Here is a 27,873-nt window from a genome sequence, read left to right as displayed (position 1 = left end):
ATGGAGGCTCAGTTCGCTCAGAAGACCCACCTGCCACTGGGTGCAATTGTGTGTCCACTGGCCAGGCCTGAGAGAGTAGAAGTATGTATAATAGAGAGCTGATTTAGACATCTTTATGCTACTGAATATTAATAAAATAATCTGATAAATTATTTTATTTAAATCACTTTTATTTGTCTAGGCACGGTGTGTGTAGTTGGTCTTGAGTTATGTTCATCTTCAGACTTACAGAATCCCTTCAGATTCTCCTCAGTGTTTTGATTGTGGCCTGTTTGACTGACTGAAAGTTTTATGTAGACATGTAAATGTTTTCTGCAGCATACTGTGCCAGTGTGTGAAGCAGGGGAATGTGTTAAGGGCTGTGCACACTGCGGGGCCTTCGTGAGCCCTGCTATGAGCTGGCAGGACTGTGGGCAAAGATTCTACTGTCCTTTCTGTGACAATTTCATGGATGGTAAGTTAGTCATCAAGTCAGCCTTTATTTGGCTTACAGTCCCTACAGTCTTTCTTTATTTCTTAGTTTTAAACTATGCTCTTCTCTGTATCATAGTGCCATGGCAGTCTTATCAATCCACTGATCAGGGTTGTCATGTTGACTGGGACAAAGAATCTGAGCTCAGTCTAGGATCATATGAGATCCTGGAGAAACAGACAGTCAGGATGGCATGGACTTATTTTAAACTTGGGTTATAATCTTGGGTATTATTGTGCTTATATGAAATTAAAATTTTCCTGCTATTTTGTAACTACTTTTTCTTTGTTGCACTTATGATTATATTAATGATATTATTTGAATGATAAATGACCTGATTGTTGAAAGGTTAAATGATCTCACACAAATGATATTTTTCAATTGGAGTTCATAAAAGTCAGGGTAAGGTTACTATGAATTGCTAGTTTAAAGTATGATTATGTCTTATGCGTGCTATTAGTAAAACATTTGGACGAAGTAATAGAGTGCTTGTCCTAATTTGCCCTCAATTCTTGGTCTTCTAAACAGGACAATGCTGCTGTGTTGCTGCTGGCAATAGATGTTTCTGCCAGTGCAATGAGAACAGGGCAGATAGACCACATTTGTCTGCAGATGTGTTCCCAGTTACAGGCTTTGAATAGGTAAGGCACATCAACATCAACAGACATATGCATGGATTAACAACACACATTCTGTAGACTTGCAAAAATGGCTTTCCAGATGGTCATGCTTTACTCTGTTACTCACAAGAGCTCCCTGTTTCTTCTGCACTGAAAATTCTTCAGGTAAAGGCTGTAACATGAATCTTGCAGGAATAGTTCACCCAAAAATATGGAATAGTCAGGTGTAGTTCACCCTCATGTTGTTCCAAACTCGTATGACTTTCTTTCTCCTGTAAGACAAAAAAAAAAGTAGTTTTATGAAATCATATGATAGCTTTGTGTGAAGAACAGCAAGAAATTTAAGTTGTTATTAACTGATAATTTTGATATTCACCCTTTAGCTCTCATTGGAATCATTCTTTATAGTCAGATTTTGTCAATAAATCTGTTAAATTATTTGTTCACAAATCGCACTGATCTGGTTCTCGGGTTCAACTCACTGACTTATTAATCAGGCCACAGGAGTTCTCAAGTTTACAGCTCACTGGAGGTGAAGATTAACAGTGAATAATAGTGTTCTTCATAATAATGAAGACTTATGTTTCAGTCTTTTCCTCATACAAAGCTATTGTATGCCTTCAAAAGACATATGTGGTCATATGGATCACTTTTATGATACTTTTATGGTGCTTTTGTGTGCTTTTTGTTCTTTGAACGCTCCAGTTTCCATTCACGGTAATTGTGGGGGGAAAAGTGACTAGTAAATTCTTCAGAGTTTCTCTTTTTGTGTTCCACTGAAGAAAGAAAGTCATACAGGGTTGGGATGACATGAAAGTAAGTAAATTTTCATTTTGGGTGAACTATTCCATTAAACCATTTCCACATGCCCTTGATGGAAAATTATATGATTGTTTTACATGTTGTTTTACGAATCTTTTACATCTCATTTCAAAAGGCTGTAGGGTCTCCTGGCAAGTTATTGATGTTTCATTCCTCACTTCTTACTGAAGGCACAAATCAGAAGAGTTCCTCTGGATTCTTCAGTTCTAGCAATGTGAAGGTGAATCGAGCAGGATGCTATTAAACTGAATACATCATTCATCCCTTTATTTACACTATTAAGTCCATTAAAGGGGTCATGACATACTCTTTTTTTATAATTTTATTATCTTCCCTGAGATCCACTGATAATGTTTGTAAAGTATTTTTCCCCCCAAACAATCATAATTTTCCACCCTGTCTCTGGCCCTCTGTCTGAAACGCTCAGCTTTGGGCAAAGCGCCTCCTTTATACTTCAATGTATATGGCCACTGTTATGATTGGCTAACATCGTGCAGCCCCTCAAATACAGCAATATTTGAAACTCAGTCAGAAGAGAATGAACAAGCTCCACAACGTTATAAAACTAGATTTCAGGGTTTAAACATAACGCACATCCAACTCATTTCATCTGGATATATTAAGCTGTTCACTCAAGCACATCAGCACCACAAACTATCAAACAGTCATTTAATTTGATATATTCATGTATGAAACTTTTTACTTACGGTTATTTTTCAAAAATAATGCCATAAAAAGTTTTCATTTATAAATTAGCATCATACAAAGTCCAGTAAACATAAAAAAGCTACATCAATATTTGGTGTGACCACCTTTGCCTTCAAAACAGCACCAATTCTCTTAGGTCACCTGAACACAGTTTTTCTTGGTTGTTGGCAGATAGGATGTTCCAAGCTTCTTGCAGAATTCGCAACAGTTCTTTTATCTATTTAGGCTGTCTCAACAGCTTCTGTCTCTTCATGTACTCCCAGACTGACTCTATGTTCAGTGGGGGACTCTGTGGGGGCCATGTTATCTGTTGCAGAGCTCCTTGTTCTTCTATTCTGTTCTATTCTATTCTGTTTGCAAAAGGAATGTTTGGGAGTTTAAAATGTTTATTTCCTATTGACACACTAAAGCTGAAGATATATACAGTATAACCATCTCAAGACAAATGTTTTTGTGAAACATCTTATGTGACTAAGACTTCACAGTACTGTACATAGTCCAAAGCACGGTGAAACAAGACGCATACACATACAGCATCATCCTGCACTGATGCGCACATCACTGGAAATGCATCAAAACGATCAAAGATGTCCATCTAGTGTATCTTTTCATACACATCAACAATTAAAAATAGCACAGATGGGCACAAGAATGCGTCCAGGATGCGTTTGCACTCAAAACAGCAAGATGCAGAGCAGCTGAATGCAACAGATTGGGGTCTCCTTTTCAGAGTTGTAACTTGACACTGCGTGTTTTAAAAGTGGCACGAGATACATGACAACGGTCAAAGACGTCTGTCTAGTGCATGTTTATGTACAGAAATCAATTAAAATAGTCCAGATGATTCCCCTTTGGTTTTAAGGAATAGTTAGTAGGCCACACTAGGCTTGTCTGTCCTGCTCTCTCTCTGTTTACGAACTGAGCACCAGTGGGCGGGGCAAAGGGTGCGATGATTTAAAGTAGGCATTGATGTTGTTGCTGTAGAGGCGGTCATAAAATGAGCACCCTAGTGACGTAGGGAAGTCATTTTTGCAGCTTGGTTTTAATAAATGCTTTTATTGCATTGGAGATTAAGTTTTGAGTTCTGAAATTTACAGTATGATTTTTATAGTAGAATGACCTCTTATATGTTAAAATATCAAGTAAAATTGTATTCCTCATGACATGACCCCTTTAAGTTTGAGGTAAAAGTTATTGTGTTTCGTTATCTGCTTAATGTCTATGCTCCCTTTTGTTTCTATATTAGTCCATCTTTCAAGGACAAACACTTCTACCTCATTGGCTAAAGAGTGTGTCATTCAAGGCTACAGCGTGCACATGTTTGTGTTCTCTCATCAAGAAGTAGGCGGAGCTTGGCCAGGGCACATCCCCTTTCTCACTGTAATGAGGCAGCCTCATCTGCTATAACAGTCTACAGGTAATAAATGCCATTAGTACATCAACTACACCTTCATGGCCTATTATACCGGAAGAAGCTTGTCTCAAAACTTTAGAGCCTAATTAGACTAAAGGTGCTATACATGTTTGAAATGAAAACAACCACTTGGCTGCCTCGAAAATTAGTTTGGAATGTCATAATGGGTTGTGGTGGCCTACTTGTAAAGTATCAGTGCTGCTAATGAAAAAAGGATGTTGGAAGCAAGTAGGGGCCACTTATTAACCGAAAGAGTTACAAAACGGTCCCCTTCCTATTCTATTACTGTTGTGCTCATGACCAAAGCACTTTACCGTACATGGTTTTAGAAACACCGGCCCTGCAATTAGCACACAGTGATTAGCATCAGATGAACAGTGTCTGCTAAATGAAAGCTAACCAAATAACATTGGCTATGAGCTTACTGAATACTGTGTATTAAACAATAATTAGTTCCGATTCTCTAATTTGACTGTAAAAGCTGCTTTGCAAAAATACTGATAATTTAGATGCAGTTTGTATTACTCCACTTGTCCATGTTCACGAGCTGACAGCTGTGTGTTGCCTGGTGACACACAATCATTGATCCTGCTTTAGCTTTTATTTTCATTGGAGGAGCAAAACTAAAAAAAAAATATTGGCCATATTGTGTTTAAACTGTAAGTTACTCAATATTAACTTCTATTCAGTTTAGTAGGTCATAAATAGTAGGCCGAGACTCTTCTCACATTCTACTGCAAGAAAAGTATTTGTCATTATTTACTCACCCTCATATTGTTCCAACCCAGTATTATTTTCTTTCTTTTGTGCAACACACAAGATGTTAAGCAGAATATCTGAGCTGCTCTTTTTAATGCAATGAAAGTGGATGGTAATTTTTATGGGCTAAGCTCCAACTAGGACAGAAAAAGCACCATTAAAATAGTCCTGAAGACTCATTTCAAGATTTAAAAACTTCTGAAGACATAATTTATTGGTCTTAATTGAACCTTTTCCTCTTGTCATTGTGTGTGTCAGTGTATTCCACAGCGTTGGAGAGTCCACTGCAGTCCCTGTGTGAGGAGTTACAGACGGAGGTTACTGAGATGTTAGCATGCTTCATGAAACATAGCTGCACTACCTCTGTGTCCCCAGGACAGGTCAGTTGAAGAATGTTTCATTCTTGTTTTCCAATGCTTCACATGTTGCTGTGTATTTAGTGAGGATCTTCTTCTCTTTTAAGTATCCAAAGTTGCTGGACTCACACATGCTTATAAATGTTCATATATTCTGGAGTTTTTTCATACAGATTAAACAATAATTTTATTTGAGTATTAAAATAGGGGTGGGTAAAAATCTACATTTTCAGATGCATCGCGATCTTCATCTGAACAATCTCAATATTGATTCTTTTTTTAAATAATTGTATTTTTATTGGTATAAAAAAGTATTTTTATGTACAGTTTACAATAAAAAGGAAAATTTTCAGCTGTAGCCATGGTTACATTTTTGTTTTGATTGTGGACAACAAACACATATAAGGTAAAAAAAAAATAAATAAATAAATAAATAATAATAATAATAATAATAATAATAATAGTATAATCGTATGAAAACAAAATAATTCTTAATTCTTACGATTCTTAACCAGTCATTGATTTCTGGTGATTCTTACTGTAACCATTTCCTAGTGATAGCTTTTTTACAAGCTATCAGCAAAATTCTCATTAAATGTTTATCTGAATTATTTTTGTAGGTTAGGTATTGAAATGCCTAGATATAAAGTTATAAGGGAACTTTGAATACACTCTCCAAACACTTGTGGATTTCTTGTCAGTATGGCAACATTTTTGGACACTCCCAAAATAAATGGTAGTGGTTGGCTTTTTCCGAGCCACACAATCTCCAACAACTTGCTCTCTTTCTTTGGTATTTTTTATGTATAGGAGTGATAAAAAATCTAACAACATTGGGGGGGTCACGTGGCGCCATGTGAGGGTCGGACGTGTGAACGGCGAACTCTGCGCCCTTTGCTAGTTTTTAATACTTTTTGTGTCATAAACCAGTGAGATTCTATACACCCTGTTCCATAACTGTTCTATGAAGACAATATGTCAAAGAATTCAAAATCCTTGGGCTCTGGAGACATTAAAAGACACTTACAAGCTCAAGCTGATACCCCAGACAGGGCCGCAGACCAGGGACTCAGTTTGGACGGTGCAGTGGGAGAGATTCAGCGTCAACTGTCGAGCATGTGGGCAATGCAGGCGAAGGTCATTGCTGACTTGGAGGATCTTGCTGTAATACGTCTTGTGTTATGTGAGGCGAGGAGTAAAGGAAAGCATTCTTGGAAGAACCACAGCATTTTCTTGTTCCCAGACTTTGCGAATTCGACAAGAGAGAAATGTGATCGATTCAAGGAATGCAAGAAACTATTACATCAACGGAAGGTCGCTTTTGCACTGATGTTCCTGGCCAAATTGAGAATAGATACTAAGGATGGCCGCAAAATATTTACATGCCCACAGCAAGCGATGTCCTTCATAAAGTCAATGGAATGAGTAAGTTACTGTGTGATACTGTCTATGCAGCCCAGTGGACCTGACTTACTGAACATTCACTTGACCGTCCGAGGAACTGATCGCCTTCTTTGTTTCTTTTTGTGCTGGTTCCGCGAAGCAGCTGGAGTATGTTTTGTGGAGTAACACTCCTTCAGGATAGTTTGTGGATGAATCTGCATGTTCTTTGTGCTTATGCCTTCTATTGGTTGGAGTTTGTTTTATAGATTATTTTCTGTTGTGTATTCTGTCTCACAAAATTTTTACAGAAGCACCGGACTTGAGCAATCCGACGGCAAAGTTGTTGCGGGGGCACTCGTTGGCATACATGGATTGTTTGAGTTTAGAGGGATGGACGCCAGTTGGCGCTGTTATGCACGGGGTTAATGCACACGTTTTTGTTTTGGTTTGGTTCGGGGTTTGATTGTTGCACTAATGTTGGAATGTGGTCTTTGTAATTTTATTTTTGACACACAATCTATTTTTTCTAATATGTCAAAATGTCAAATGTTAATATGAGTGGATTGTCTCTCTCCACGTGGAATGTGAATGGGTTGGGAAACCCCATAAAAAGAAGGAAGGTTATTTATTTTCTTAAACGTAAGAAATATGATATTGTGTTTCTTCAAGAAACGCATCTTTCCCCGCATGAAGCTGAAAATTTTGGGAAGATATGGGGTGGACATGTTTTCTTTAGTGCTGGCTCAAGGAAGAGCAGGGGAGTCATTGCATTGATAAGTAAACATCTACAATTCAAACAGATTAATGATAAATTAGGAAGAGTCATTATTGTTTTAGCAGAAATTCAGGGGCAAAGGTTGATTTTGGCTAGTATTTATACACCTAATGTTGATGATCAGGGCTTTTTATAGATATTGAAGTGATGTTGCAAGCCGCTGGCACCCCTCATTCTATAATATTGGGAGGAGACTTTAATCTTTTGATGGACTCAGTCCTTGATCATATTGAAGCAAATGTGTGTAAGCAACATTGACGCTTCGCAGGATGTGTAAAAATCATGATCTTACAGATATTTGGAGACATTTGAACCCATCAGGTAGGGACTATAAATTTTTTTCATAAGTCCAGAAGATTCATCCTAGAATAGATTTATATATATATATAATTCCCTCATTTCATCTGTTGTGGATTTCTCAATTGGAAACATCTTAGTTTCATATCACGCCCTGGTGAGTTTAGAGGTGTTGCCACATACGGAGAAAAAGAAATAATATAGTTGGTGCTTTAATGTATCCCTTTTGCAAAATCCTGAATTCCATTAAATGTTAAAGGCTGAAATCAATGTTTATATGGAGACCAACTGGTCCTCAGTATCCTCTGTGGGCATAGCTTGGGAGGCACTTAAATCGGTTCTTAGAGGTTGGATTATTCAGTATGCCTCATTCATCAAAATGTCCAAGGCACGAGAACTCGTGGAGTTGGAAGGGAATATTAAAAAAGCCGAGGCAGAGCTGAAGTGCCAAATGTCATCTGATGGCCTCGGAGAACTGACCCAGATATAGTCATATTTTGTCACGGAAGGTGGAGTTTTGGATAATCAGGACAAGACAGTCATACTTTGAGCCGGGGGACAAAGCAGGGAAGCTTCTGGCTAGATATATAAAACAGAGAGTGTCTTTTTATACCATTCCCTCAGTGAAATCTGGTGGAGGTGAAATATTTACCTTGGCCATTGATATTAATAATGCTTTTAAAGAATTCTATCTTGATCTCTATAGTTCCACGTCTTTGTCTACTGATGAAGATAATAGAAACTTTGTGTATTTGGTATTTTATTCCCAGCAAATTTGTGTGATTTAGTTAGAGTTAATTTTGACCCTTTATTAAAATGCTAGCGATGCCAAACAGAAGATGGGGACACAACCTATGTTTTTCGGTGGTGTGTTAAGATCCAAGAATTTTGGTTGAGGGTTCAGAGATTTATGTATGACGTATTGGGCACTCAAATTTCATTTTGCCCCAGACTCTGTATTTTAGGCGATGGGGCGGTCATTAATATAGGGGATAAGCACATAAAAAATTGTTTGTTGTTTGTTGGGGTGGGGTGGGGTTGGGGATTGGGAGGGGGGAAGGTAAAAAATGGGGTTTGGATAATGGTTGACTCCATGAATACTGTACATGAATATTTTGTTGTGTTATGTGTCATGCTTGAAGAGCAACCAATAAAAAATTTAATCTGAAAGGTAAAGAAATAATCAATTCAGCTATATGTTGAGTGAGGTGCAGAAAAGTGTGTATAGTCTCGTCCAGATGGGAAAACATTTCTCCAAATATCAATGATTCCAATTTCCTTTATAATGGTATTCATTTTCTTGCATGTGGTTCTGATGAGCAGGATTATCCTTGAGGAATCCAGTTTAGATAGTCAAATATTCATACCCCCCACCCACACACACACACATATAAGTATTCCTTCGGATTCTGTAGATATTATTTCAAATAATTGATGATAGAAGGACCACTCACTGCCTGGGGGGGCATATGCAGTATATTAAATATAGTAACCAAGGACCCATTTATCCTCTCTTTGACAAAAACTAATCTGCCTTCTTTATTCTTCTTTTTCAACAGATGTCCATAGCTAATATGCTTTGATATAAGAATCGCTACCCCTCTTCTATGTCCAGATTTGTAGGAGGAGGAAAATAAATATTTGAATCCCCCTTGTTTAAGTTTTAAGTGTTCTGTTTCCTTTAAATGTGTCTCTTGTAGGAGGGCTATATGTGTCTTTTCTTTCTTTAATTTGGTGATTATTTTGATTCTTTTTTGAGGGTTAAGCACACCATTAATATTGAAAGAGATGACTTTTAGACTCTTTTAGTCTCCATCACATAGGCCTTTGTAAAGTAATAATGTCTTGTAGTTTCTTTCCAATGCTAGTTGTCTGTGCAACATCCTCCTGACTGCTTTGAACAGCAGCCATATAACAATATACATCTAAACTAAAACAGTAAAAGGACTGCAACACATGAAACATAACATGGATCTTAACCAAAATCTTAAAGACTTCCAAAAGTGGAGTTCTCAAAATAACCCTAAGTATGTTTAAAAAAAGACCACTTTAAGGAGGATAGGCCTCTCTTTCCTATAGGAGGGCCCTCCAATACTTCAATACAGTAAAAATCATGCATGCCTTGTTGCAGGAGTATCCTATCGCACTTCCGATGTATTTATCAGTTTAATTTTTGGCTTTTCATCATCACAAAATTTCCCCCAGTATATTTCTCAGAGTTTGTTTAAGACTGATTAATCCTCTTGCATGGGTTCCTGTCTGAATTATTGGAGTGTATTTACAACGGTCGATCTGACTCGTGTCCCCCATTCCCCACCTCGGACTTGCCCACTCCAGTCACTGGACATCCATGACATCCCCCCAGATCCTCTCCAGCAGTGTTTCCGGCAGTTTAATGATGCTCATAGGTAATCCCCTCTCAGCCATATCTCTTGTTGCATCTGCCGCTGTGTTATAAACCCGAGTTCCATCCTCGTAGAAGACCCGCAATTTAGCCAGGAAGGGAGTCTGTAAGTGGATTCCCCTTTCTTTCAGGATCTTTTTTGCTTCCATGTATTCTTGTCACTTTTTTTAAAACACCTGACGCATAATCATGATCAAAGTTAATTTGTTTTCTCTTCCAGACAAATCCCCTCTTTTGCCATGCTGTTTTGATAATCTTCTTTTGTTCTGTAGTTCAGAAATCTCACAGTTATGGATCACGGGGAAGATCCTGCAGGTGGTTGAGACGTGGGGGCCCTGTGTGTTCTCTCAATCTGTAGGCTCATATCAGCGGGGAGTTGTAAATTTCCTTTTAGCAGGTGCTCAATAAAAGCTATCATGGACAGGAAATCTTTCTCTGATCCCTCAGGTACAGAGTAGATTCTGATATTATTTCACCTGTTGCATCCTTCCTGGTCGATTTGTTTAGCTTTGAGTTGATCTTGGAGTTTTATTACTTCCATCATTGCTTATTACATTGATAGTAGTCATTCCTCCGTAGTTGTTATCCACTATTTGGCTTCACCGAGTCCTGTTTATGTCCTCCTTGAGTTCTTGAAATTGTTTCTTGTTGTCTTGGCGAAACTCTTTTATTTCTCTAAATATAGTCTTCAAATCAACCTCCATTTCTTCCTCGTCTTCACTATGATTAGCAAGCTAGGCATAGGCGTTATTAGCCTCGGTCGCATTTTCTGTGATTTGTATGCTTTTCTCGCTTTTAGATTTATTTTTCCTGTCTTTTGTCATGGCCCAATTCTTTTTCAAATTATTTTGAGAAGTTTCATTCGTGTAGTGATTATTGTTAAAGGCCTTTTTGCCACACTATCGGGAGCAGTATGTTCTTATCGCCTAAACCGGAAGTCCTCAATATTGATTCTTAAATCCCAAGATCAATCTTTTACTCTATGCTCAACCCACAATGAGAGGAAATCACTCGCATTTGCAACCAAATTTCACACTAGCGACTAAAATGTATAGATTTGGCAACTGGCTATTAAATGATTACATTTCACTCACCAGTAATTGTGTAGTAAATTGGTAAACTGAGAATAGATACTAAGGATGGCCGCAAAGTATTTACGTGTCCCAAGCAAGCACTGTCCTTCATAAAAACAATGGGTGAGTAACTCATTTGGTTTTTCTCGTAGCTCCAGAGTGGATTAACTCCCTGTACTTACGCTTGGCTGTCCGAGAAAGTTGGGCGCCATTTTTGTTTCTGTTTGTGTTGGTTCCACCTAGCGGCTGGAGTTTGTTTTGTGGAATAACACTCCAAGAAACTTTTGCAGTGACGGAATATCGCATTTACACTGAAGTTCCCGGCCAGATTGAGAAAGGATACTAAGGATGGCCGCAAAATATCTACATTCCCACACAAAGGATGTCTTTTATAAAGTTGACGGACTGAGTAAGTCATGGTGTAATTTTTTATGCGGCATCCGTGTGAGTGAATTTGACTTGCTCAATACACTCTTGACCATCTGAGGAACTGGGACGGCTGTTTTGTTCCTTTTTGTGTTGGTTCCGCCTAGCGGCTGGATTTTGTTTTGTGGAATAACACTGTTTTGGGACAGTTGTGGATGAATCTGTTAGTTCTTTGTGCTTATGCCTCCTGTTGGCTGGAGTTTGTTTTGTGGAGTATTTTTGCGAATGATTACGTCATCTGCTGCACTCATAAACAGCCAGCTCACTGAACACTTGTCCGTCTGTCCGAGGACACTGAACGGCTTTATATCGGCTGGAATTTGGAATTTGGGATGGAGCTATAACTTCTAACAAGAGAGTATGGGAGAAAGATTTCAACTCGGTATTGGAGGAGGGAGTGTGGGCTAGGATTCTTAAAAACGTTAAGTCTGCATCTAGAGATGCAAGGGTGCGTCTTATGCAATTCAAGATTTTGCATAGATTTTATTGGACCCCCTCTAGATTGTATAGGCTTGGTCTTAAAGACATACCCACCTGCTGGCGATGCCAATTGGAGGATGGAGACATGGCCCATGTTTTTTGGTGGTGTGTTGAGATCCAGAAATTCTGGTTGAAAGTTCAGAATTTTGTGTGTGACGTGGTTGGCACTTTGTGCTTCGTTTTGCCCCAGACTTTGTGTTCCGGGCGATTGGGCGGTCATCTATGTGGGGGATAGTCATATAGAGAATTGGGTTCTGACCTATGTGATGATCGCCAGGAAGGTTATTTTGAGGGGTTGAAGGTCAGCTGGTGCGCCCCCATATCCGGAGTGGTGCACGGGATGGGGAGGGTGGCGGCTTATGAGGAGGTGTCATTGGGAAGAGTGACTTAGATTTGTTTGTCTGGAAATGGGGCAAGTATTTTGAGTTTTTGGAGGGCTCTCGGGTGGGGCGTGGAGAGAGTAGTGTAGTATAGTTTTAAGTGAGTATGATTATATATATATATATATATATATATATATATATATATATATATATATATATATATATGTGTGTTTGTTTTTTGTGTGTCTGTTTGTTTTTTTTTCTATATATTTACTTATGTGTGACCACAGGGTTGTTTATTGGGGGGCGGGGTTGGGGAGGGGGAGGGGGGGATGTGGGGTTTAAATGTTGATTGTATATAAATATATATGTTTTGCTTTTCTTTATTATTGTAAGATTTGATAAAAAAATTTAAATACAAAGAGTGTCTACCACTTTAGGGGGCTGCGTACTACACCCAAAGGTGGTGTGAAGTAGATGGCGCAGCTGTTAGTTCCTGAAGAATTGAGATCTGGGAATCCCAAACTGCTGTATAATATTTTCAAAAGATCTCAACGCTCCATTTTCATACAGGTCACCCAGCGTAGCATCTCCCTTCTCAATCAATTCTGTCCAGCAGAAAGGGGACTTGTTAATGCACAATTTAGGGTTTAACCAAATACTTGTGACAACGTTCAGGTAAATGTCAGAATTGAACACGTGGGAAACTTTTGTCCACACTAAATGCATGTGCGAGATAACGGGATGTGTCTTTACTTCTCTGGGCAGCTTGGTAGAAAGACTTTGCAATGGCAAGATGGGGCAAGGACCTCCTGTTCAATAAAGAGCCAGGGAGGGGCTCTCTCAGGCAGAAGTGAACAATGCGCCAAATGTCTGAGTCCAAAAGCATAACAGTAAAACGAAATCTTGGGGAGACCAAACCCACCTTTGTCAATTGTCTTGTGTAACTTGTTAAAATGCATTCGAGGATGTTTACCATTCCATATAAAAGATTTAGTTCTACTATCAAATTGTTAAAATAAAAGAGGAGAACTTCAATGGGGAGAGACTGTAGTAGGTAGTTGAATTTTGGAATACAATTCATTTTTATAACATTAACCTTTCCAGTCATAGATAAATGTAGTGAAGCCCACCTGTCCACATCGCTCAAAAATGTTTTTATGAAAGGGTCAAAATTAACTCTGACTAAATTGCATAAATTTGCTGGGAATAAAATACCCAAATACTTAATGCCCTGTTTAGGCCACTAAAAGGCGCCCAGCTGAAAAGCCGTTACCGAGCAGTATTCGGATTTAGACAAATTACTCTGTATCCTGAGAATTTAGAAAATGAATTAATAATTCTGTGGAGGCAAGGCATAGATCTAGTAGGGTCAGAAACGAATAACAAAATATCATCTGTGTAAAGCAAAAGCTTATGCTCCATACCTCCCGCCACCACCCTTGGAAAATCATCTTCCCTTCTTATCGTGGCTGCTAATGGTTCCAGGACAAGACAGAACAATAATGGGGAAAGAGGGCATCCCTGCCGGGTGTCCCTATCCAGAGTAAAATAATCTGAAATTAATCAATTTGTTTGTACCGCCGCTACTGGGTGTCTATAAAGTAACTTCATCCAATAAAAGTATTCCCAAACCTGTATATTTCCAAAATCTTAAAAAGATAATTCCATTCTACCATATCAAATGCGTTTTCGCCGTCAAGTGAGATGGCAGCGACTGGAGTCTGATCATTCGCCACTGACCACATGATATTGATGAAACGCCTAATGTTATCAGAAGAGCTGCGGCCCCGAATAAACCCCACCTGATCTATATGTATAAGAGATGTCATAACTTAATCGGTTAGCCAAAATTTTTGACAATATTTTAACGTCTAGCTGGATCAGGGAAATTGGATGGTAACTCTTACACTCACTTGGATCTTTGTCCTTTTTAAGAATCAGACTAATCCAGGCTTGTGTCATGGTTGGTGGAAACTTTCCATTCTTTAAAGATTCCGTATTAACTTCTAGCAAAAGTGGAGCCAGTTCTGTAGCATAAGATCTAAAAAATTCAGCAGCAAAGCTGTCTGGTCCCGGAGACTTGCCTGTAGGCAAGGCCTTAATTACCTCGCCAAACTCCTCCAATGTTATCTCAGAATCAAGAGAATTTTTTTGCTCCGTCATCAGTTTAGGGAGTTCTAATGGTTCCACAAAGTTAGGGTTAGGGTCAGTAGACGAAGACGTTGAACTATAGATATCAAGATAGAATCCTTTAAAAGCATTATTAATATCAATGTCCGAGGTAAATATATCTCCACCAGCAGATTTCACTGAGGGAATGGTAGAAAAAGACTCTGGCCAGTGTTTTCCTGCTTTGTCCCCCGACTCAAAGTATGACTGTCTTGACCTGAATAGCCAAAACTCCACCTTCCGTGACAAAATAGTATTATATCTATATTTCAGTCAGGTCAATTCTCTGAGGCCATCAGACGACATTCGGCGCTTCAGCTCTGCCTCGGAACTTTTAATATTCCCTTCCAACTCCACGAGTTCTCGTGCTTTGGACTTTTTGATGAATGAGGCATACTGTATAATCCGACCCCTAAGAACCGTCTTAATTGCCTCCCAAGCCATGCCCACAGAGGATACTGAGGACCAGTTGTTCTCCATATAAATATTGATTTTGGCCTTTAACATTTGTTGAAATTCAGGATTTTGCAAAAGGGATACATTAAAGTGCCAACTATATGATTTCTTTTTCTCCGTATATGGCAACACCTTTAAACTCACCAGAGCGTAATCTGAGACTAAAATGTTTCCAATTGAGCAATCAACAACAGATGAAATGAGAAACTTAGATATATAAAAAAAATCTATTCTAGAATAAATCTTATGAATTGATGAAAAAAATGTATAGTCCCTACTAGATGGGTTCAAAAGTCTCCAAATTTCTGTAAAACCAAGATTTTTCCACATCCTGTGAAGCATCACTGTGCCTTAGTGGGCTTACACACTTTTGCTTCACTATGATCAAGGACTGAGTCCATCAATAGATTAAAGTCTCCTCCCAATATTATATAATGAGGGGTGTCAGCGGCTTGCAACATCCCTTCAAGATCTATAAAAAAGCGTTAGGTGCATAAATATTAGCCAAAATCAACCTTTGCCCCTGAATTTCTGCTAAAACAATAATGACTCTTCCTAATTTATCTTTAATCTGTTTGAGACATTTGAATTGTAGATGCTTTCTTATCAGTGTAATGACTCCCCTACTCTTACTTGAGCCAGCACTAAAGAAAACGTGTCCACCCCATATCTTCCCACATTTTTCAGCTTCCTGCGGGGAAAGATGTGTTTCTTGAAGAAACACTTTATCATATTTCTTACGTTTAAGACGAGAAATAACCTTCCTTCTTTTTATGGGGTGTCCCAACCCATTCAGATTCCACATGGAGAGAGACAATCCACTCATATTAACATTTGACATTTTGACATATTACTAAAAATATATTGTGTGTCAAAAATAAAATGATAAAGACCACATTCCAACATTTGAGCAACAAACAAACCCCAAACTTCCCCCGAAACAAAAAAAAAATGAAAAAAGAAAAACATGCGCATTAACCCCGCGCACGAAAGCGCCAACTGGCGTCCATCCATCTAAACTCAAACAGTCCATGTATGCCTTCAAGAGCCCCCGCACAACTTTGCCATCAGATTGCTCTAGTCTGGTGCTTCTATACAAATTTTGTGAGACAGAATTACACAACAGAAAATAATCTATAAAACAAACTCCAGCCAATAGGCGGAATAAACACAAAGAACGTGTAGATTCATGCACAAAACTGTCCTGAATGTGTGTTCCTCCACAAAACAAGCTCCAACAGCTTGGCAGAACCAGCACATAAAAAAAAAAAAAAAATAGGCCGTTCAGTTTCCTCGGGCAGTCAAACGAATGCTCAGTGAGCCGGCCCATTCGGCTGTTACATGAGTGTAACACATGCTCTAATCACTCTAATGATTTGCAAGAAATATTCCGCAAAACAAGCTCCATCCAATAGGAGGCACATGCACAAAGAACATGCCTGTTCATCCACATACTGTCCCGAAGGAGTGTTATTCCACAAAGCAAACTCCAGCCGCTAGGCGGAACCAGCACAAAAAGAAACAAAGAAGGTTCTCAGTTTCCTCGGACGATCAAGTGAATGTTCAGTGAGTCAAGTCCACTCGGCTGCATCACACAATTACTTACTCAGTCCATTGACTTTATGAAGGACAATGCTTGTGGTTGACATGTAAATATTTTGCAGCCATCCTTAGTATCTATTCTCAATTTGGCCGGGCACATCAGTGCAAAAGCGACCTTCCGTTGATGTAAGAGTTTCTTGCATTCCTTGAATCGATCACATTTCTCTCTTGTCGAATTCGCAAAGTCTGGGAACAAGAAAATTTTGTGGTTCTTCCAAGAAAGCCTTCCTTTACACCTCGCCTCGCATAACACAAGATCTTTATCGGATGATCTCAGAAATTTGGCCAGAATTGATAGGGGCCTGTGTCCCTCCACTGATCTCTGAGCCGGGACCCTGTGAGCTTGCTCGATTTCCAGCTTATGGCCTGTTATATTGAGCAGACTCTGGAAGAGCTCGTCTAGGAATTTCACCATATCTCGTCCTTATTCATGCTCAGGAATTCCAACAATTCGGACGTGGTTTTGACGATTACAATTCTTAAAGTCTTCCAGCTTTTCCAAAAAGCATTCCAAATCCACTTCGGCTGCTAGCGGGTTAGCAGCTAATTCCCTCTCTGATGACTCCAGATAATCGATTCGTTTCTTGACGCCCCCCATTCTTGTAACCAACTCAGAGAACTTCGTCTCCATGGCCGTGATTGATCAACTTATTACAACAAGATCCTCCAAGTCAGCTACAGCCTTCATCAGCATTACCAACATGCTCGACAGCTGATGCTGAATCTCTCCCGCCACACCGTCCAAACTGAGTCTTTGGTCTGCGGCCCTGTCAGGGGTGTCAGCTTGAGCACGTAAGTGTCTTTTAATGTCTCCAGAGCCCTACGATTTTGAATTCTTTGACATATTGTCTTCATAGAACAGTTATGGCACAGGGTGTATCGAATCTCACCGGTTTATGACACAAAAAGTATTAAAAACTAGCAAAGTGCACAGAGCTTGCCGTTCACACATCCGACCCTCGCATGGCATGACCGATGTTGGTATTTCTGACCACTATTCAATTGTATCTGATTCTGTTGGTTCAGGTCCTCCACCCACTATCTCTCAGTCTTCATATTTCTCATGGGGCATTCATTCCTCTACTGCTTGTCAGTTTACAGACTACTATCAGGCCCATTTCTCAGACTCTCTGTGCATTGGTCTGGATACTGAGGAGCTGGTTGAAGTTTTTAATATATCATGTTCTTCTGCGTTAGATTTTGTTGCTCCTGTTAAGGCCAGGAGAGTTAAGGGCAAGGGTGCCATCCAGCCTTGGTTAAATGACTACACCCGCACTCTCAGACAAGAATGCAGAAAGGCTGAGTGGAAGTGGAAGAAAGACAAACTCCAGGTTTTATATGACATTTTAAGGACTTGCTTATATAGCTATCAGAAATCAGTGAAAATGGCCAAATCAAATTTCCTCTCTAAATTAATCTCTGAGAATGCAAATAGGCCCAAAGTGCTGTTTAAGACCATTGACTCTGTGTTACACCCTGCTTCAATTGCCTGTCCAGATGTGTCCACTGAAACCTGTGTGAAGTTTCTTCAATTTTTCACTCAGATGTCCAAGAAATTAAGGCCTCTATTCAGCCTGCAAAATTCTATTCACTGCTGGTATTCCAGCCACTCAGCTCTCGAACTTGCTTTCAGCCAGACTCTTCAGCCCACATTGTTGATTTAGTTTCTAAGATGAAGTATTTAAGTTGTAAAATGGATGTACTGCCTACTCGTCTTTTCATAGATGTCTTTGAAACGATGAGCTCTGATGTGACTGCAATTATTTACAGCTCTCTAGCAAATAGGGTAGTCCCAGCTAGTTTTAAACATGCAATTTTGTAGCCTCTGCTTCAAAAAAACCAAAAAAACATCTCGATCCCACATACCAATTACAGGCCTATCTCCAAGTTGCCATTCATCTCAAAACTTCTGGAGAAAGTTGTTTATTTGCAGTTATACTCATACTTGAATTCTTTTAATATATTTGATAAGTACCAGGCTGGTTTCAGAACCTTACGTAGTACTAAATCTGCTCTTCTGAAAGTCACTAATGACATTTTGCTCTCACTTGACTCAGGAACAAGTGCTGTTTTTATTTTCTTGGATCTGAGCGCAGCATTTGACATGATTAATCACAAAATACTTTTAAACCGGTTGGAGTGTATGGTTGGTATTCAGGGTCTGGCTGTGCAGTGGTTTGCCTCCTACCTGAGAGAGAGTACTTTCTCTTTAAATATAGGTCTTTTTTCCTCGACAAACATCTTGCGGTGTGCCCCAAGGTTCTATTCTGGGACCATTATTGTTCACTCTCTATATGCTTCCCCGCTCCATTTTTTAAAAAAAAACTTTTTTTTCACTGTTACGCAGACGACTTACAATTTTATTTACCAGTTAGACCTGATAGCAGATGCTCTGTTGATTCTCTTTTTATGTGTTTTGAGGAAATTAAAGGCTGGATGGTGAATCATTTTTTTTGCAGTTAAATTAAAGCAAAACTTAAGTATTGATTTGAGGCTTTTCCAGGACATCTTCTGCCATTGAAGCCCAGCTATGTCTGCTTTCCTCCAATATACATATGCATGTCAAAAATCTGGGGTTCATTTTTGACAAATCATTACTGTTTGACAAACAAATTAGTGCCGTTACTAAGGGAAGTTTCTTTCAATTGAGGTCTGTTGCTAAATTGAAGCATTTTCACACTGGTAAAGACCTTGAAACTGTGATCCATGCTCTTATTACTTCACAGCTGGATTATTGTAACTCTCTGTGTGCTGGTCTGCCTCAGTCTGCTTTATTTTGTTTACAGATGGTTCAAAATGCCACAGCTTGATTTTTAACTAGGACTAAAAAAAGGGATCACATTACCCCTTCATTGGCTTCCTATCAAGGCTAGAATTGATTTTTAAATTCGTAACTACGTCTACAAGGCCCTGTCTGGTTTTGCTCCTCAATATATTATTGACCTTCTGCACCCATATTCACGTCCTAGAATGCTTAGATCTTGTAATCAACTTCTTTTATCAGTTCCTCACTGTCGTTGCAAGTCTAAGGGAGATCGAGCCTTCTCTGTTGTCGCCCCCAAACTCTGGAACAGTCTCCCTACACACGTATGGCCCGCCCCATCTTTAGACATTTTTAAATCTTCTCTTAAAACTTATCTTTACTCTGTATCTTTTGATTCATTTGAATTTATATTGTTTGATTGTTTTTATAAATGTGTGTACTCTATTACACTTTTGTATCTAATTGTACAGCACTTTGGTTCAACTTTTGTTGTTTTTAAACGTGCTTTATAAATAAAGTTGACTTAACACAATCCTGCCTCTGACCTCATGGCTTGGTTTTTGCTCTGATATGCATTTTCAGCTGTGAGACCTTATATAGACAGGTGTGTGCCTTTCCAAATCATATCCAGTCATTTGAATTTGCCACAGGTGGACTCCAATCAAAGTGTAGATACATCTCAAAGATGATCCAGAGAAATGGGATACACCTGAGCTAAATTTCAAGTGTCATAGCAAAGGGTCTGAATACATATGTCAGTGTGATATTTCAGTTCTTTATTTTTTATAAATTTGCTAAGTTATAAAAAATCTGTTTTTTGCTTTGTCATTATGGAGTATGGGGTGTAGATTGATGTGAATTTTTTTTAAAGCATTTTAGCATAAGACGTAACAAAATGTGAAAAAAATGAAGGGGTCTGAATACTTTCTGAATGCACTGTACATCAATACCCAGCCCTAATTAAATCATAATCTGTGATACTAAAAATGAAGCTCCAGCTGTTTTTAGTCCAATTCATTTTAAATGCTTAAATGAATGGTCACTATTTTTGTCACATTCATGCATTCAACCATTCAAGCGGAACCTTTTTTTTTTTTTTTTTTTTTTTAGAGATTTTCGACTTTTAAAGCCTTCTCTTTTTAAAGCTGTTTTTAACAAATGACTGACAGTCTAATGTACTGTGACTGAAATTTCAATTAATTTCAAGTGAATAAGATGCAACCAAGATTTCCATTAGCAGTATTAGCAGTGCATTAGAGCCATTCAAGCACAGTTATTATTTCTGAGATTGTCATTCTGTGTGAATCACATAATTTGGATAGAGTCCGTGCGTGCTAAATGTGGATCCAAGTAATTTAGTTCTGTGTCAATACAGCTTGATTGTCATCTTCCTCTCTCTCTTTCTCTCTCTTTCTCTCTCTCCAGCTGGTGTTGTCTCAATTTCTGAAAGTATTACCTGTCTACATTAACAGTCTGTGCAAGAGCGAGGTGCTGCCTGGGCTGCGTAGCTCTGTATTCAGCTCTGTATATGTAGCCTAATTGTCTCCATGGACACGCTGAGCATTGCTTCTCAGTTCTACCCACTTGTTCTGGCTTTGGTGAGAGACAGATGTCCATAACATTCTGTTCATCCAAATAAGTCACTGAATTGTCTTTAAGAATTCCTTTTTCTCAGTTGGATTGCTCTGCAGGGAGCATATTCTACACTTTTGTAGCATTTATTACAGCATTATATTTTTTTATTACTGTAACCCAAGTTTTTAAAAGCAAATCTGGGTTACAGTGAGGCACTTTATAATGGAAGTGAATGGGACAATCCGAATAGGTTAAAATACTTTTTTTTAAAGTAAAACCACAAGACATACAGTAGATTATAAGCGTGTGAACATGATTTTAGTGTAATCAAATCACTTGCTAAACTTTTTCGTGTAAAGCCATATCCAATTTTACACATTCGTTGCCATTACAACGTAACGCTGTAAACCCTAAAACCCTTAAACCCAAAGACAGCTGTAAAAATTACAATTTAAACAACTTTACAGTTAAAATAATACACAAGTTTGAACAGAAGAATTCATGTAAGCCCTTTTATAAAATTATAAGCTTCACATTTCTTCCTTTAAAGGGATAGTTCACCCAAAAATTAAAATGATCTCATAATTTACTTACCCTCATGCCATCCGAGATGTGTATGACTTTCTTTCTTCTGCTGAACACAAACGAAGATTTTTAGAAGAAAATCTCAGCTCTGTAGGTCCATACAATGCAAGTGAATGATGGGCAGAACTTTGAAGGTCCAAAAAGCACATAAAGGCAGCATAAAAGTAATCCAAAAGACTTTAGTGTTTAAATCCATATCTTCGAAAGCAATATGATAGGTGTGGGTAAGAAACAGATAAATATTTAAGTCCTTTTTTTTTTACTATAAATCTCCACTTTCACTTTCAGATGTGAAAGTGAAACTAAATAGGTGCCACATTTGACTTTCAAATGTGAAAGTGAAAGTGGAGAGTTTTCAGAATGAGAAGAATCAGAATCAGAATGAGCTTTATTGCCAGATGTGCTCACGTACATAATTGTTTTTTTGGTGATAGGAGAGACAAGTGCACACAGAACATTACAGTGAGACACAGAAAATAAATCAAGGTAAGAGTATATATAGAAATACAAATAATAGGACATGTAACAGAATGGCGTATGTACATGTGCAAGTGGTAATGTATGTGCAAGGTAGGAGTATGTACAGTTATTGAATTAAATATGTGAATTTATATATGTTCATGAGATATGTATTTACATTATTGCACTATGGGGCAGTCCCGAGGCAGTTTAATTGTGGAAAATGCGTAAAAACTGTTCTTGTACCTGGATGTCCTGTCGCTCAGTGCTCTGTAGGGCTGGCCAGAGGGCAACAGGTCAAAGAGGGAGTGGGCAGGGTGTGTGTGATCCAGAGTGATTCTGCCTGCATGTTTCCTCACTCTGTAGATGTACAGGTCTTGGAGGGTGGGCAGGGGGTCACCAATAATCCTCTCAGCAGTCCTGACTGTCCGTTGTAGTTTCCTTCTGTCTGATTTGGTGGCTGAACCATACCAGATAGTTATAGATGTGCACAGGACAGACTCAATGACAGCCGAGTAGAACTGTGTCAGCAGCTCCTTAGGCAGATTGAACTTCCTCAGCTGGCGAAGGAAGTACAAGCAAGGAAGTTGAACCTGCCACAGGAGCTGCTGACACAGTTTTACTTTAGTAAAAAAAGGATTTAAATATTGATCTGTTTCTCACCAACACCTATTATATCACTTCTGAAGATATGGATTAAACCACGGGAGTCTTATGGATTACTTTTAAGCTGCCTTTATGTGCTTTTTGGACCTTCAGATTTCTGGCCACCATTCACTTGCACTGAAAGGACCAACAGAGCTGAGATTTACTTCTAAAAATCTTTGTTTGCTTTCAGCATAATAGTGAAAGTCATACGCATCTAGTATGGCATGAGGGTGAGTAAATAATGAGAATATTTTTTTTGGGTGAACTTTCCCTTTAAACCCTCCAAAAATTGGCTCCATTTAATTCCTTTGTAATTTTGTCACTGTAACCTCGCTTGTTGCTTTTTATAAAAAAAGGAGGGATGGGCTGAAATAATTTTTTATGGTAATCATCATTATACCACACATTTTGTCAATTGAACTTGTATCGAATCCGGAATATTCCTTTAAATATGCTACTGTGCCTTTAAGACTTCTATATGTAAATGACATCTGTTTTGATTGGTTAATATCTGTGTACCAGCATAGTTAACACTGACATTCATCATTGCGGATCAGGTTGCCGAATACTGAATAGACATCGATATACAAAATGTGGGCGATCATGTTGAGCTCATTATGTCAATATCATGTTGGTTTATGAATTACCTGTTTTTGTGGCTCGGTTTCAATAAATGATCTTGGTGCTTCCTTTCCAGTATTTCTACTTATATACTCATTTCTACTTATGAGTATTTCTACTTTTATTTTAAAAGAGAAAAGAAAATCCTGTTTTCCATGACACATCTCCTCTAAACCCAAAGCAAACTTACACCAAAAATATTGATGTTTTCTCCCCTAATGAGATGATGATGCCACTGTCTCTGTCTTTACCCTTCTCTCTCCTGCAGCCTGTCTCTGCTGATAATGCCAACATGCCATCAGTAGGAGAAACTGTGCGCTGTACTGTCTCTAGTCTGGATCCAGGGGGTCTGTATCTGATCTACTGCCCACTGGCACTGCTCCTGTGGGTGGGCAGCTGTGTGTCTCCACACACCCTTCTGCAGCTTTTCAACACCAACTCCTTTTCCAGTCTCACATCTGGCGAGGTAAGACAGCACCAGATGGAGTCCGGCTGCATATTTATTCAAATAGTTGTTTTCCACCATAAGATCTCCACATTCTTTAACTAGTTGACAAATGCCCTTGAACTTTTTTCTTTAAAATCAAGATCATCACTTAAAATGTATACACAGTATATGTTGAAGAGAAAATGTATATTTTAAGTGCTGTTACTAGTCACCATTTCTTGTCAAAATTTGTTTTAAAGCATTTTTATTTTTTGTAGCATTTGTAATCACCTTTTTAAGCTTGTTTGCAGTTCATTAAGTAGCCCTGTGGTGTGTCAAATTAATTTATAAAAGTATATTTTGTTTAGTCTCTCAATTGAAGAAATAGTTCACTCAAAAATACTTTAGCTTTAATATAAAAATAGCTTAATAAAAATTATTAATAATTTAAAGGAATAGTTCGATCAAAAATGAAAATACTCTCATTATTTACTCACCCTCATGCCGTCCCAGATGTGAATGACTTTCTTTCTTCCACAGAACACCAACGAAGATTTTTAAAAGAATATCTCAGCTCTGTAGGTTCATACAATGCAAGTGAATGGGGTCCAAATCTTTGCAAAAAGCAAATAATAGCAGCACAAAAGTAATCCATAAGACTCCATTGGTTTAATCCATGACTTCTGGTTTTGAGTGAGAACAGACCAAAATTGAACTCCTTTCTCACTGTATATTTTGACATCTGCAGTCTCCTTAGAGATCATGATTTCAAGCTAGATTACACTTCCTAGCTTCATCTAGTGCTCTGTGCATGTGTCAAGCACTAGGAAGTGTAATCAAGCTCAAAATCATGATCATGCTTAGAGACTGTAATGGCAAGATGTAAAGAGAAAAAGGAGTTATTTAGTCTGTTCTCACCCAAAAATGGTTAGATTGCTTCAGAAGATAGTTTAAACAACTATAGTCTTATGGATTACTTTAATGCTGCTATTACATGCTTTTTGGAGCTTCAAAGTTTTGGAACCCATTCACTTCATTGTATGGACCTACAAAGCTGAGATATTCTTTTATAAATCTTTGTGTTCTGCAGAAAACAGAAAGTCATATTCATCTGGGATGGCATGAGGGTGAGTAAATGATGAGATAATTTTCCTTTTTGGGTGAACTATTCCTTTAATCATAATAAATAATAATAATAAATTAATAACTTATTCTTAAACATAACTAACTGTCCAGCTTGAGATTTTAAGCTTCAAAAAGGACACAAAAGCACCATAAACGTATTATAAAAGTGGTCCATAAGATTTGTGCACTGAATTCCAAATCTTCTTAAGTCATTTATTAGCTTTGTTTGATGAACAGACCTAAATTTAAGTATGGAAACTTTATGTATATGAAATGTATAGAAAAATTACATCATTCTCAATTGTGGTATTCCCAAAATGTATATAACAAGAACTTTTTCCAAAACCCACATAGAACATAAAACATCAACACAAATCTCTCTTTACTTAGTTTGCTGTAAACACTCATTAAATAACATTTAACTGCCCCAGTTAACTACTACATTACAGCCCCACATTAAGCATGCTGAAGAAAGGGAATCCCCCTGCCCAGATTTAATAACACTACGTCACAATACTTTATGCTGCTGTGGACGTTTGTTGTATTGTGTATTGCACTAATTTCTCTTACTTTACTTTGGTCTTATACATATGTGCATGTGTTGAATGTTCTCTGTAGATCAAGCGTCCTGTACTTGAGAACTCCCTCTCCATCAGCACCAGAGCTCTCATATGCCCTCTGTAGTCCATGGCAGCTGTTACTCACCAGGTGAATGACTCATACTCCTCATTTGGAGAATGTTTAATTCAGGAGCTGACAGGATGTGGACACAAAATTAACTTTGTGTAATATTGGCACAATGGCGCAAACCAGGATGGTGTAATGAGCGACACAGTAAGAGCAAACAGACCCAAGAGCAGAGGAACAGTTCAAAGTATTTATTTACAACAAATAATAGTCTCTGTGCATTGTGGAAGTCAGGAATAGAATCGTGCAGTCCTCCATTGAAGCTTAGCTGACACACAGCAAACTGGAAGGCAACCACACACCCGACACACGGGCAACCAAAAGATACACGAGACAGGGACAACTAGGCAGAGAGAGTTAGGTTAGTACTCAACATCAAACAGATATCTATAATGTAAACACATTTCAAACTACAACAAACATGACACACGAGGGGATTAAAATAGACATGAAAAAACAAGGAACAGGTGCAGTTCTCCAGCTGAAAGTTGGCATGATCAGCGTTTCCATGGAAACAATCAGGGTTCCCATGGAAACACTGATTCCACGTGCCAGCGGCACCTGAAACTCATGAGGAAGAAAACGTCAACACGCTTGGAACAAAACAAACGGAGCACGATGATGCCACTGTCCTCGTCAGACAAAAAACGAACCTGACAAGGTTACAGGATGGCAGTTACTCACGCACGGCGGTAACCAACAACTGGACCTGTGCGCTCACACAAAGAATGTACACGAAACACGAGACAGACCAGGGACAATGATGCCATGGTCCTCGTCAGACAAAACCTGACAAGGTGACAGGACCGCGACATCACTGGAGAGCGCACGGCTGTAACTTGCGCACAGCGGTAACTAACAACCGGACCCGTGCGCTCACACAAAGAACGTACACGAGACAGACGGGATGATAATGCCACGGTCCCATCAGACAGAAACCCAACCTGACAAGGTGACAGGACTATGACAGCTTACAGCAAACCAATAATATCAGTAATATTGGATTTGTTTGAAACTGGACATATGTTTTTGGAACATACATATTCATTGTGTAATGGATTATTTTATGTTGTTTTAATGCATGTTGATCTTTGTACAGCTAAAGTTGGTGCAGTAGGTTGACAGCTGTGAGGAGTCTCTGCAGCGTCTCCTGGTGGAAGACAAGAGTCCAAATGGTGGAGCCTCATATGCTGACTTTCTTTATCACCTTCACATTAATGCATTGTGTCTTATTGTTTGACTGTCTCTTTTCGTACACTAGGCTGTATAATTTGGCTCTGGAATATGTGTAAAGCCCTTTGCAATGGGCAAGTTCTATCGATCTTTTCTCCCACTGTATCTGTTGCTGTCATACTTAGAGAAAGTTTGAATTCTGTTATCATTTTCTCAACCTTATGACATTTTTAACCCTGTATGTAACTGCCTCAGCCACTTCACTTTCATTGCATCTTTTTTTTTCTGTACAATTACAGTAATAGTGACTTGAGATGGAACATGTTGCATAACATCTCCTTTTGTGTTCCATAGAAGACGATACGGGAGACGTCATACAAGATTGGAACAACACGATGTTGAGTAAATTATGATAGAATATTCATTTTTGGGTGAAATATCCCTTTAAACTCAACATAAAACAACATTCATAACCCATTTTACATACGCAATATGACATATTTCTGAGTGAAACAGGATATTACAAGAGAAAAAACGTAGGGCGGACTTTGATTGGATAGTGAAATGTTGGCGAGGCAGTGCAACTTACAGTATAACATTTTGAATGATTTCAAAATCAGACTTTTTTATTCTTTTTTTTTTTTTTTTTTTTTTGGGCATAACGTGCACTGTTCAATCATGCACAATATGACCAGTAACATGTACTAAGAAAATAAATGAATGTAACCAGTTTGTTTTATGATAGATGAAAAGCAAAGGATAGAAATGCTGAAAATAAAATGTGCCAAATTTTCAAGGGCTCAAAATGACAGAATACTGTTTGAATTCCCTTCAAAGACTCAGTGATCAATTATTCTGTATTTGCTGTGTGTGTGTGTGTGTGTGTGTGTGTGTGTGTGTGTGTGTGTGTGTGTGTGTGTGTGTGTGTGTGTGTGTGTGTGTGTGTGGTTCTGGACACAGGTTTAATTTAATATTTGCTCTTGACTCATGAATTTTGCACTCTGAACTTGAATTAATTAATTGAGGTTGAGTTAGAGTGTGCATGTTAATATTTTAAGCAATAATATATTTATTGAATTTTTGGTCTCATTACATCTCAATATTTAATGTCTCAATAAAAGTGCTGATTTTTGAATGGGCCATCAGCATGTGAATACATTTTACTATAAATTGTTTATTTTACATTTATTTTGTATTAAGAATATACTTTCCCCTATGAATCATGGAAATACTATACATAAATGTAAATGTGTGACTGCCTTTAAAT

At 38.4% G+C, this 27,873-nt stretch overlaps 1 pseudogene; it reads left to right on the top strand.

The window, feature by feature from the left end:
• LOC127417255 (uncharacterized) lies at nucleotides 1-27,808 on the top strand (annotated as a pseudogene).
• The last annotated feature ends 65 nt before the right edge of the window (nucleotides 27,809-27,873 follow it).

Source organism: Myxocyprinus asiaticus, chromosome 3, assembly GCF_019703515.2.
Source record: "Myxocyprinus asiaticus isolate MX2 ecotype Aquarium Trade chromosome 3, UBuf_Myxa_2, whole genome shotgun sequence".
In the NCBI taxonomy this organism is placed as follows: Eukaryota; Metazoa; Chordata; class Actinopteri; order Cypriniformes; family Catostomidae; genus Myxocyprinus; species Myxocyprinus asiaticus.
The sequence above is the reverse complement of the archived record's forward strand: the minus strand, read 5'-3'. Positions and strand labels throughout refer to the sequence as shown.